This window comes from Ictidomys tridecemlineatus, unplaced genomic scaffold (assembly GCF_052094955.1).
Source record: "Ictidomys tridecemlineatus isolate mIctTri1 unplaced genomic scaffold, mIctTri1.hap1 Scaffold_135, whole genome shotgun sequence".
Lineage (NCBI taxonomy): Eukaryota > Metazoa > Chordata > Mammalia > Rodentia > Sciuridae > Ictidomys > Ictidomys tridecemlineatus.
The window spans coordinates 630084-642908 of record NW_027521208.1 but is presented as its reverse complement, the minus strand read 5'-3'; the positions used below and the strand labels follow the sequence as shown (position 1 = coordinate 642908).

Sequence of the window (12825 nt, the reverse complement as noted above, 5' to 3'; positions counted from 1 at the left end):
TTTCTCCTAAGAACCATCAGCCATGCTTCCGTTTGCACAGGACGTTGGAAAGCGAAGCAAAATCCAAAGGACCACCAGGAAAAGTAACATCTTACTCCCCTAGTCCAGCTGTTGACCCCTCTCCACAATCTCTATTTGCAATGGAAATCTTACACCTTCTGGATGAGACAGAATGATGTAAATCGCTGGCCAAACAAATGGGAAGGCAGTAGCCTATTTTCAGTTCCTGGTTCACTTCCATTAACCAGTACTGGCTCAAGGGGAGGGCAACTCCATTTACACCTTCAAAGGAGGAGTTGGGCGGGGCTAGGTTTTGCACATGCTCCCAAGGCAGGTTTCTGGGCATGCTCAGCTTACCATATAACTGTGCTTTTTAAAAAACTTGGCATTAAAGATAAAGCAACCTTACTTTATACTTAATTGTGAATGGGCTGCTCTAACTACTCCTCTTTCATATTCATTTGTTATTTTTAACCATGCTTTATGTCTTCACTCTGTTTTGAAGAGGCAGCTGGAGCCCACAGGTCTAGACCCTCATCTGGGTCCTGCCAGAGGAACCATCTACCACAAAGAGAATCAAGACAGTCATCGAAGAAAACATTCCAAATTTTTATCCAAGTAGAGAATCCAACAGTTAAACTGTCTGCAAAAATGTAACTTTTTTTGTAGGTAGACTGAGATACATAATTATCTTTCTGAAAACACTGCAATTTTATTTTGTTCTAGTAAATAAAGTCAATCTAGATGAGTACAGAAAAGGGTGGAAACTTGGTACTAAGGTAACCAAATACAACTTAAAAATATGACCACACACATCTATTTTTTCTCTCACCCGAAACAGCTAAAGGACAATACACAGATTTCTAAAAAGATATATGAGGCAATGGTAGATGAAACAGTGCACGAATTCTTTGGAAGATAAAAAGTGGATAAGAAGAGGGCAACAGATTCAAAAGAGCTGTGGAACCAAAACACTGGTATCTAGCTGGGGCTGACTGCAGGAACTGAAACCCTTTCAGTCCTCCAAAAACTCAGATGCACAAGCACAGGCACCACAGTATGGAGGAACTGAGAGGATCAGCACACCAAACACCAAGAGCACCATGTGCCCTCAGCTCCCTGTCTTTCCAATTTAAACCACCAATTTCACTGTAATGGTATAGGACTCGTCTTAGGATACAATGAGTTGTCCAGTGAAATCTTCAAATCTGACTCCCCCAGTGCAAGAGCTGGCTTGCCAACCAGTGCTGTTGGCATGAGGCCCAAAGGCCACCCACCTGTTCACAACAGAGCTGCCTGTCAGCTTTGGGGAATTTCACCAGCACGATGATCAGAGGACACCAGATGTTTCAGATAAACTGCTAACAAGAACGAGAGACTCCAAAACAAAATTTTTAAAAAGAGGAGGAAGAAGGAAAAGCAAATAGAGGAAAAAGAGATAATACAGTGGGCAGGGTAACACTTTCTGAAAAGATATAATAAATATCCTCCCTGAGATATATTTTAAAAAGCTATAATAAATGTCCTCGGGGAGGATATTATATCCTTGAAATGGGAATAGGATACGATTAAAACAACAAGCTGAGAACAAGAAAGAGTTCTTGAAGAATATAAATGTGATAGTATCATAACAAATTTTAAAGATAAAACACAAGAAAAGTCCAAGAACTGTGTTCTGTAAAATAATGCCAATTGCCTAGATTTTGAATTCTCCATATATTCCATAAAACCACACCAGTCAACAAGGATAATGAAACCACCCCTAATCTAAGCCTACCACAAAATTAGGAGTCGGGAACCACTATAAACTTCCACTTGAGGTAAACAGAGAATGAACATCCCAAACCAGCTGAGCTCTGAAGCCCTCACTGTTCTGGGGAGGCAGACAGAGACTGCACAGGAGCAGGACAGTGGGGCTCTAGCAGTGCCAGACAGATGAAGTTCATCTTCCAGAATGAGGTCACCCCAGGATGACTGAGATTGGTAGTTCAGAGCAGTGGCTGCTTAGGAATTCAAAGGAAGGGCTGGAAGGAGATGCAGTCAGACATCTAGGGACGCTCTGCCCTCGGGTGAGAAAGGGGTAATGCAGACAGCCTTCGACAGTCTATGGCAGGGAGAAAGAGAGAAGCAATGGGAGAAAATTCAGAAGGACAAAACCAAAAGCCTCACCCAGCCCTTTCCCTACCAGTAAAGGAAGCACCCTACTGAAGCCACTGTGCTTCTCTGTACTGATGAGAGAAAGAACTCTTTTTTGTGGTGGGTGGGATGGGGTGGGGAGGGAGGTACTGGGAATTGAACTCAGGGGCATGAACCACTGAGCCACATCCCCAGCCCTATTTTGTATTTAATAGAGACAGGTTCTCACTGAGTGCCTCGCTTTTGCTGAGGCTGGCTTTAAACTCATGATCCTCAGCTTCTGGAGTCACCGGGATTACAGGTGTGCACCACTGTGCCAGGCTAGAAGGAACTCTTGAATTAAGAATCTCAGTAAGGGTGAAAGATCTATATAATGAAAATTACAGAACCTTAAAGAAAGAAATAAAAAAAAGACCTTAGAAGATAGAAAGATCTACCTTGCTCTTGGATAGGCAGAATTAATATTATCAAAATGACCATACTTCCAAAAGCGCTATACAGATTTAATGCAATTCCAATCAAAATCCCAATGACATTCCTCATAGAAATAGAAAAACAATCATGAAATTCATCTGGAAAAATAAGAGACCCAGAATAGCTAAAGCAATCCTTAGCAAGAAGAGTGAAGCAGGGGGCATCACTATATCAGACCTTAAACTATACTACAGAGCAACAGTAACAAAAACAGCGTGGTATTGGCACCAAAACAGACTGGTAGACCAATGGTACACAACAGAGGATACAGAGACTAACCCACAAAACTACAATTATCTTATATTAGACAAAGGTACCAAAAACATGCACTAGAGAAAAGATAGCATCTTCAACAAATGGTGCTGGGAGAACTGGAAATCCATATGCAACAAAATGAAATTAAACCCCTATCTCTCACTATGCACAAAACTCAACTCAAAATGGATCAAGGACCTGGGAATAAAACCAGAGACTCTGCGTTTAATAGAAGAAAAAGTAGACCCTAATCTCCATCATGTGGGATTAGGCTCCAACTTCCTTAATAAGACTCTTTTGGTGCCAGAATTAAAATCAAGAATCAATAAATGGGATGGACTCAAACTAAAAAGTTTCTTTCTTCTCAGCAAAAGAAACAATCTGTGAGGTGAATAGAAAGCCTACATCTTGGGAGCAAATCTTTACCCCTCACACATCAGATATAGCACTAATCTCTAGGGTATATAAAAAACCTCAAAAGCTAAACACCAAAATAAAAACAAATAACCCAATCAATAAATGGGCCAAGGACCTGAACAGACACTTCTCAGAAGATAATATACAATCAGTCAACAAATACATGAAAAAATGTTCATCATTACTAGCTATTAAAGAAATGCAAATCAAAACCACTCTAAGATTTCATCTCACTCGTCAGAATGGCAGCTATTATGGATACAAACCACAATAAGTGTTGGCGAGGATGTGGGAGAAAAAGGCACTCATACACTGCTGATAGGACTGCAAATTGGTGCAGCCAATATGGAAAGCAGTATGGAGATTACTTGGAAAATTGAGAATGGAACCACCATCTGACCCAGCTGTCCATCTCCTCAATCTATATCCAAAGGACTTAAAAACAGTATACTACAGGACACAGATGCATCAATGTTTACAGCAGCACAATTCACAATAGCTAAACTGTGGGACCAACCTAGATGCCCTTCAATAGATGAATGGATTAAAAACTGTGGGGTGTGTGTGTGTGTATGTGTGTATACACACACATACACACACACACACACACACACACACACACACTCACACACACATACAATGGAATATTACTCAGCAATAGAAGAAAATAAAATCATGGCATTTGCAGGTAAATGGATGGAGTTAGAAAATATAATGCTAAGTTAGCCAATCCCAAAAAACCAAATGCTGAATGTTTTATTTGATATAAGGAGGCTGATTCATAGTGGGATAGAGAGTGGGAGATGGGAGGAACAACAAGCTCTAGATAGGGCAGAGGGGTTGGAGGGGAAGGGAGGAGGCATGAGGTTATTAATGATGGTGGAATGTGATAATTATTATCCAAAGTACAGGTTTGAATACAGGAACTGGGTGTGAATATACTGTGTATACAATCAGAGATATGAAAAATTGTGCTCTATATGTATAAGAATTATAATGCTTTCTGCTGTCATATATGAATAAAAATGTTTTAAAAAGGTCAGTAAAACCCTCTCACACCAGCCCATATTGACTCCCTCTTGCTGATACAGGAGAACAGTCATTTTAAAAATAATCATGAGGAAAAAAAAAACCCTTTCAAGTCTGAAATTCAAATATTTCAGAACAGAAAATGGACAAAAAGATAAATATTGGGGCTAGGGTTGTAGTTCAGTGGCAGAGTTGATACTCAGCATGTGTGAGGCACTGGGCTCGATCCTTAGCCACCACATTAAAAAAAATAAAATAAGGGCATGCTGTCTATCTACAACTATATATATATATACAGAGAGAGAGAGAGAGAGAGAGAGAGAGAAGGGGGGGACACCAAATTTGAGAAAAAAGAAAAAGGAAGACAAAATGATCTCCTACACCTCATGGGTCTTTTTTTTTAATATGTATTTTTTTAGTTGAAGTTGGACACAATGCCTTTATTTTTACTTTTGTTTTTATGTGGTGCTGAGGATTGAACCCAGGCCCTTGCACGTGCGAGGTGAGTGCTCTACCGCTGAGCCACCACCCCAGCCCCCCACCTCATGGGTCTTAAACGACCTAAAGCACATGACATAGTCAGTACTGTTGATGAACACAATAAATGTCCATAAATATCAGTTGCAATTTAAAAAACATTCTACTATTGAGAAGAGGAATCACTGTGCAAAGCACCACCATAAAGATAGGAGGTTTACCAAATAAACTCCAGAGAAGATGTCTGCGTCAAGGGAGAAAAGGTTCAAATTTAATCCTTGAGACTGACAGGACCATAAACATTAATATCATCACTTGGATTCAAAGTCCAGCTTCAAGGGAACAAGGATTACTCTGGTAGTTCTTGGACCAGGAAGCCTTAAGAATGTCATCAGATGACTACAGGGCTGGGTAGGAAAGAAAGGTCCCAGAGCAGGACACAAAACTTCCCGTGGGGACGCATCTCACTCACACCCTACCTTGAGGTGATGAAGTCACTGGCTCACCTAACCCCAACTCACTTCCTTCCTCCTGTTCTCTGATCCCTCCTCCAGCTGGAGGCAGGGCATCAGAGGCCCACTGGCTATTCTCTGTCTCTCCCAGGATGGACTCCAGGTCTACCTCCTCCAGGGTGCTCCCCTCAGAGGACAGCAGTTTATCCAAGCCAAATTTCAGTATGTCACTCAACTTGAATGAAGAAAACGAGAGATCCAGTTAGTTCTCATGAAAACACAGATGAGGATGTGTGACTTGCTAAGTGTCTAAATGATACCAGGTAATTCTTTCCCTGATGGACTTTCTTCTCTTCCATCACAAATGACACCTGCCAGGCTGCTTTGAAGTTGGATGAGGAATAAGCAGAGAGGTGATAAATGATGATCAGAGATGTTGACTTTGACAATTATTTACACTACCAAAAAAAATTTGGGCCTCCAATTTTTTTGAGGAGTGGGGGCAGATAAAATGATTCCAGCATCTTCTATAGCACTTCTCACCAGCATTTTTTACAGGCACTTCCAGCAGTCCTGAGAGAACTCAGAGAACCTGTTGGCTACCTTCTTACCTCTCCCACTGCCAAACTCTTATAAAGAGAAGGTGCCACTGAATACCTCATCTCACCATGAGCTGCCACCTGTCCTTGCCAAGCCGCTTTGCTACTACAGTGGTTTATGGGACCCACTTTGGCAAAACCATAACCACCCTGATCACCAGACCCAAAAGCCCTTTCTCAATTTCAGTCTCCCTGGATAGTCCTGCAGCACTCCCCATCCTGCCCTCTTGCTCCCCCTAGGGGATATACTCAGCCTACTTCCTATGGCTACAGGAACCAGAATCTTAGATAGTGTTACCTGGCTTTCATTTGCTACTTGCAACTCTCCACCTCCCTAAGTACTATCTCTTAGGAATTCTGAACCAATTGGGATCCACATCATGGGACTTCATTTTCATTTTGCCCTTTTAGATTTGGTTAATTATCTCTAGATTGCCTATTCTGTAACTTGGAAACTTTAGCTTGAAAATACCCGAGATGAAAACTATGACAAAAACTAAGGAAAACCATAACTGTTATATTTATATTTACCTTTGGTGTACATATATATAACCAAGCCAAATGGCTTTGGCATTTAGTACCCAAAACAGAAGAAAGCCAAGTATTTATGATGAGGCTCAGTCGATACTGGGACCCTTCCCTCTTCCACTCCTTGGACTATGTCTCCTGGCTTCCCTCGCTACTGCTCACTCACAACATGTCTTTAAGGAACTACCCATTTTTTAAATGAAAACCACTTTATTATAGTAACTAAAAGTATGTAGTTGGAAGTTAAAGAGTGCTCGGATTAGAGTCATGAATCTGATGTTTGGAAAATTTCTTAAGATGGAGGTAAAGACAACGTCTATCGCATTTTTTTGTTATTCTTCTTCTGAAACAACTGGAAAAAGTGCACGTCACACAATGCTTAGCACACAGTACGCATTCAATAAGTGTTCACCGCATCTTTATCTGTTCTCTGTTTCTGTTGTGTTCTCCTTCTAAAACAAGGAACCTGCTTTCCTTTTTCAGGACTTCACTGCTCTATACTGCTTAGATTTATCAAACCAGAACCACATCTTTTACTATTAGATTCTTTTAATAACTTAAAAAAATGTCCTGCTGTATTTTGAGACAAGGCAGTGAGTTATCACCCTTGTTCCTTCCTGGCAACCATAAATAACTCAGTCTGGTGGGGAGGAAAGAATCAAGACAGAACCAGAGTGTGATTTCTTGCCATGGCTTGGGCAGGAAGTCCCACCGAGGTCCTCTCCACCAGCCCATAGTTTGTACTGGCCCCAGGATCTGGTCCCATGGCAGAGTTTGTGCCTGTGCATTTCACAATGATGTGCTAGCAGCTAATGCCACAGGGAAACCCCTGACTGAATGCCTGGAGCTCCCTCCACTGAGGAAGCATCTCCTCTAACTCCTGACGCCTGTGCCTTCACAACAGCCCATGATGAGCTCCTCTCCCAAGGTCCTGTAAAGAAGTATATTTAGACACCTACAGTGTACACGCACCTCTCTCTCAAGCTTTCACCTTCCATTTGAAATTGCCTCTTCAATAGTGTGAAAATAAAATGCACAGCCTGCCCGGCCACCATGACAGATGAGCATGCAGAAGACTCAAAACACAAAAGGCCAAAGACTCCAGTTACTCTCTAAGATAAACTAAAGTCAAGCAAACAAACAAAACCTAGGTTTCTTCTTTCGGGTTCTAGTACCCCCAAATCTGTGACCCTTTCCTGCAGGTGAGTGACTCCCTAACAAAAACAGCGCCTTCCCTGTCTGCAATGCTGATGTGTAAAGATACAGATGTGAGAAAACTGCCATTTTTAAACTCATGCTTGGGCTAGTTGTAAATTTGATGATTCTGCTTGTAATACTGTGTAATTTTTTCACTTTCATATATCTCTTGAATTTTTTGTTTGATAAGCTGATCCTTTTAAAGCCTGGTTTTTCTTGCAAATTTTTCTAATTTCTTTCTTTTCTGAGTCTCCCTCTAACAATAATGTATATTGATTTTTACTACAAATTCTGTTGACTAAAGCCTACATTATCTTCATCTTTCTAATTTCTATCCCTGTCTTCCTACTTTCTACTCTCATCTTTCAGGCTTAAAGGCTTAAAGCCATCTTGGAACTTGCTCTCTCTCACTGCCTGCCTCAAAAGAATAGCCAACTCCTGTCATTTCTCTGCAGTTTACTACAGCAGACTTTCCCACAGCTACTACCTTTTCTCAGACATTTATTACTCTCTTCATGCTTGAATCATACTAGATACTAGGGGTTGATCTCTCTGCATCTAATCCCTCAGAAGGACTTGGGGTATATTATAATATAGGTTCAATTTTATCTCAAAGGCTGCTGCTAAGGAATAACTCTAAACCTCCTACCAAAAGAGAGTTCTCTAGGATATTCTAAGACAGCATTTGACTCCCATCTAATTTTTCCTTCTTCAACAAATTAACTCTAGTGCTTTCATCCCTATATCCTATGGCATAATTTTGAATTCCTAATCTTGTTCACTCATCTCTGAGTATGGAATGAGTACTGTAAGTCACTACTCAAAGCGTCTGGGATTAAGGAGGAGCTATGGAACTAATCATCACTGATTAAAAAAAAAGGAAGAAAAAAAAAGAACTTAAACAAATTCTCTCTGAGGTAACTCGTGGCACACTCATCTTTAGAAGCCATAAAGAGATTAGATCCTTGATGTTCAGTTACATGCTCAAAGTCATACATCCAATAAGGGATAAGATGTGAATTTCAATCCAAGTTAGATGGTTCAAAGCTCATTCTCTTTATTCTATTTTCTCCACCTTTAAATGCCACCCTCATTTTTAGCTTGTATGGCACCTTGCATGTAGTTAGGTACTGAGAGGGTAAGAATTAGGCCAATGAAAAAAAAGTGTAATTTGCAACAATGGGTGGTTAATGCTGGTCCTTTTTATTTGCATTCTCATCCACAGATAGTACTGGTTATAAATCATGAGACTCTAAAAAGAACACATTTTACCTGGAGGTCAGGATCAGCCAAAGGTTTCTGGGCTCCCAGAGTAAAATGGTCTCTTTCTATGATCATGTTGGTGAGCTGCAGTTTGGAGGCTGCTTTCCTATAAACTATTTCTTCCACAATGTCTCAGCCAATCAGCCGGATCACTTTCACAGCCCTGTACGGGAGTCAAATGAGAGCAGTGTTAGAAGTCTGCAAAGCTGGGGAAAAAAGCATGCCAGGAAAATACACCCAAAAGGAAGCAAAACCAAATGCCACATTCAGGGAACAATGAAAAGGACACTGCTCATTGGGACCTGAGCATTTGTTAGAGAAATCTGGCCTCAACTTCTTCCTGAACTTTTCCCCAAAAGAGGAAGAGGAAGGAAGATGAAGTGACCACTATTGGGCCTTCATCTGTAGCCAGGATAACCCCTGGCAGGCATGTTACCTCAAGTCAAAGGGTAGCTGAACACAACTTTGTTTCCTCTTTGTGTTACTGGGAACCCAACCCAGGAGAGCTTTACCATGAAGTTATAATCCTAGCCTTAAAAAAAAAGTTTTGAGACAGGGTTTAGGTAAGTTGCAAGGTTGGCTTTAAACTTGATCTTCCTGCTTGAGTCTCCCATGCTGATAATGATTACAGGCATGTGCACTCACTGGCTTTAACTTCATTTTTAAACTGAATTAGGATCTAACCTGAGAAACATGAACTAAATAAATTCTAAGTTTCTTCTAATCATTTTGGAATTTAACTGTTCTTTTCAACAAAGTGAGTCTGAACTGATCATGGGACCACTGATCCCCCAACATGACTCTACAAGCCAGCAGCACAACGGGGTTCAAACCCAGTGGACTCTAACTCCAACGTGGCACTGTTGTCAGGACTACACGGTCCACCTTCCTCCCCAATCCACAGCTGCAATCCAACAGAGCAGAAAGGTGCCAATGACTAACTCACTCACTTGTTCTGGCCAATTCGGTGAGCTCTAGCAGCTGCCCGCAAGTCATTTTGAGGATTAAAATCACTGTCAGAAAAAATAACAGTATCTGCTGCTTTTAAGTTCATGCCAACTCCATCTGAAAACCATACAAAAAAGGAGCATGATCAGCAACACACAAATAAGGAACTAGAAAACACACAAGGCAGGACTGGGTCCTACTGAAAATCTGAAATCAGTCCAACTGACTGGTTTCATCCTTCAAACTGAAATTTCTGCCCCAAACTTCAGGTTTTGACCACCCTACAGTGGTCAAAAGTGCTACCTCACCTTTCATTGCGTGAACTGGGAAAATTTAATTATCAAATATAACAGAATGAGAGGTAAGCAGAAGAAAAGGATGCTTAAGTTAATTGCACGAAGACATTTAATATTTGTTTGAAAACCTTAATTGGATTTTGCTTCAAACAGTCTGTGAATAAGGACACAAGTTCTTTCAGAAAACAGCTCCAAAAATAAGAGGTCTGGGGGCTGCAGTTGTAGCTCATACAATATGATAGGTCCTAGCTTAAGTAAGTTCTCTCGACTTTGTGATCTTTCATCCAATTTTAAAAAAATTACAGAAATGTCTTAGATGCCAAGGGCAAGGGTGGGAAAAAACAGAAGGTGGTAGACTCTACGGGGGAAAGGGGTAGATTCTCGACTTTCTTCAAAGGAATTCTCAAGAAATTTTATTCTAAGAAGAAACTAGGAAGAAAGGAGAAAGAGGCACAGGTGGAAAACAGTTTGATTTTTTTCCTGAAAGGGTAGGTGTATCAGGAAGCCCACAGTTTCAGGGAAGGGAAGAACCAGTCTCATATCATACCATGGGAAGACGCTGAGAGCTAAGGTTCTAGAAGGAAACTAGAGAGTTCCCACTGGTCTTTGACTAGGTTCTGAACACACACCCATTTTCTCCTTATTTTTCCATTAAAATGGTGAAATGTTTCATTTGTAAATGGCAAACACAGTAAAATGTTTGCTTTGGCCTATGGGGGAAGAAAACTTCATTTGACAAAGAAAAGAAAATACTCTGAAAATGCTTTGAGATTTAATTAGCAAGTGACCTCACTCAGCACAGCACAGTCATTTGTCAGAAGATTCCCTGGCTGTCCTTCCCCACCCCATCGCCACCCCTCCAATGCACACACTCTGTGTTATAGTGTGTTTTATGTTACCGAAAGGGCTCTTATATATAAATGTTTCCTTTCAAATACAAATAACTCTGACATGGTTACAGATGTTTAGTTTCCAATTAGCAGTAACCCTACACTCAAGAATGCCCCTCCTTTTGCTCCTGACCTTTTGCAAATGATGATTTCCCAAAGGAATCTGGCATCCATACAGGAGAAAGAATGGAAAGTGGGAAAAGTGCCAGAACTTTCTGCTTTCAGATACCCTATACTAGGGTACTCTCTAAACCCCATAACCAGGTTAAAAAGCAAAACAGAACTGCTCAAAAGGTAATGTAATTGCCAAAGAAGAAAGAAGCCACTTTTTAAAGTAATATTTAATTAAATGACATTAATTATAAAGCAATGATTAAATGTAATTTCAAATTTCCTTCTAGTACAAATTGTTTAAATGGAAGGTTAGATGATAGTTGGATTTACATATATATATATACACTAAGCAAAAACACATTTCCAGGTTACCATTTTGCAAGCTATTGAGAGGAGGGAGCTGGAGTAGTGAGAAAATTTAGAACCTAGTGACTACCAGGATAAAAAATTGGAACATCTGGGTTTTCACTCTGCTTTGGACACTGAGTTTTTTGAGTTGGCAAGTCCCAGTAACCTCTGAGTCTCAGTCCAGTTGAGAGGCGTGCAGTAGTCTACATCCAGCCCTTTGATGTGCTCTCCAGGAAGCGCTCCAAGAAGGTGCTTTGGAAACACAAAGTTGTTTCGATGCACTGTGCCCATGGCTTGCAAAGTGCTAACACACTGCTGAACTGCTGGCCTCTAGGTAGCCCCAAAGAGAGATTTAAAATCATGGGGTAATTCTACATTGTTTTAAAAAGATATGATAATAAACTGATGACATGAAGACAAACAGGTTCTTTCTTTGTCCTCTATTAACAATGATGAGGAAGAGTTTCCAGCCTCTGTTTGTGCTGCACTGCTGGGGGTTGAACTCAGGACCTCACACCTGCCAGGCAAGTACCACTGAGCTATATCCCCTGCCCATCTACAGCCTTTCTGAAAAAAAGAATACCCTCCATCTCCCAGACTCCACTTCTTCTGTAAAGTAAAGCAAACAAATTGAGGTCTTGAAGGTCTTATAAACTTTTATCATTGTCTGAAACTCATTTCCTCAATAGCCCTGTGTGTACTCTAAGACCGTTCTGGGCATCTACAAAGCCTACAAGACATGCAGATACTAATGCCTTTCAACTTCTAGTCTCTCATTCCAATAAATTCATTCCATGTTCACTTTATGTATTTATTTAAGATGTGGTTTTGCTATGTTGCCCAGTTTGGCCTTGACCTTCTGGGCTCAAGTGATCCTCTTGCCTCTAGCCGGGAACACAGGCCTGTGCAACCACACCTGGCCCAATGTTCATTTTAATCACATATTTGTTATCCTGGCATTGTGTGACAAGAAAAATGATGTATTTTTAATTACAATACTTGTATTCTGCAATTGTATAGTTCTTGGCAGTTTATGAGATGCCTGTATACCTGTAATCTCTTTACTATGCAACATTCCTGTAGGACAAGAGGGAATTAACAGGTGAAAAATAAGATAAAACTCAGGAAGGTTAGGTAGACTCCCTGCCAGGATGTGTAAGCAGCATTGCCCAGTACAGAATTGTGATCCATGGCTCCAAGGGAGAGTTCCTTGGCTACCCCAAGCTGTTGCTCACAACAGGAAGTTAAGAAAGCATAAAAGTATCTACCAGATATAAAAACATACGCTCATGCCAGGGGCAGTGGCACTCATCTATAATCCCAGCAGCTTGGGAGGCTGAGGCAGGAGGATCCAAGTTCAAAGCCAGCCTCAGCAACAGCAAGGGACTAAGCAACTCAGTGA

The 12825-nt window shown here is 40.9% G+C and overlaps 1 protein-coding gene and 1 long non-coding RNA gene across 2 annotated transcripts in view; both read right to left on the bottom strand.

Annotated features, from left to right (window-relative positions):
* LOC144372595 (transport and Golgi organization protein 1 homolog) overlaps nucleotides 1-8852 on the bottom strand; it is an 84452-nt gene extending 75600 nt beyond the window's left edge. The window contains exon 1 of the mRNA XM_078035939.1: nucleotides 8837-8852. The gene's annotated coding sequence lies outside the window, so the exon portion shown is untranslated. The remainder of the gene's footprint in view (nucleotides 1-8836) is intronic.
* Nucleotides 8853-9784: 932 nt separating this feature from the next.
* The window catches only part of LOC144372586 (uncharacterized), a 56756-nt gene continuing 53715 nt past the window's right edge, over nucleotides 9785-12825 (bottom strand). Inside the window, exon 3 of the long non-coding RNA XR_013432554.1 lies at nucleotides 9785-9892. This is a non-coding gene — a long non-coding RNA (uncharacterized LOC144372586). The remainder of the gene's footprint in view (nucleotides 9893-12825) is intronic.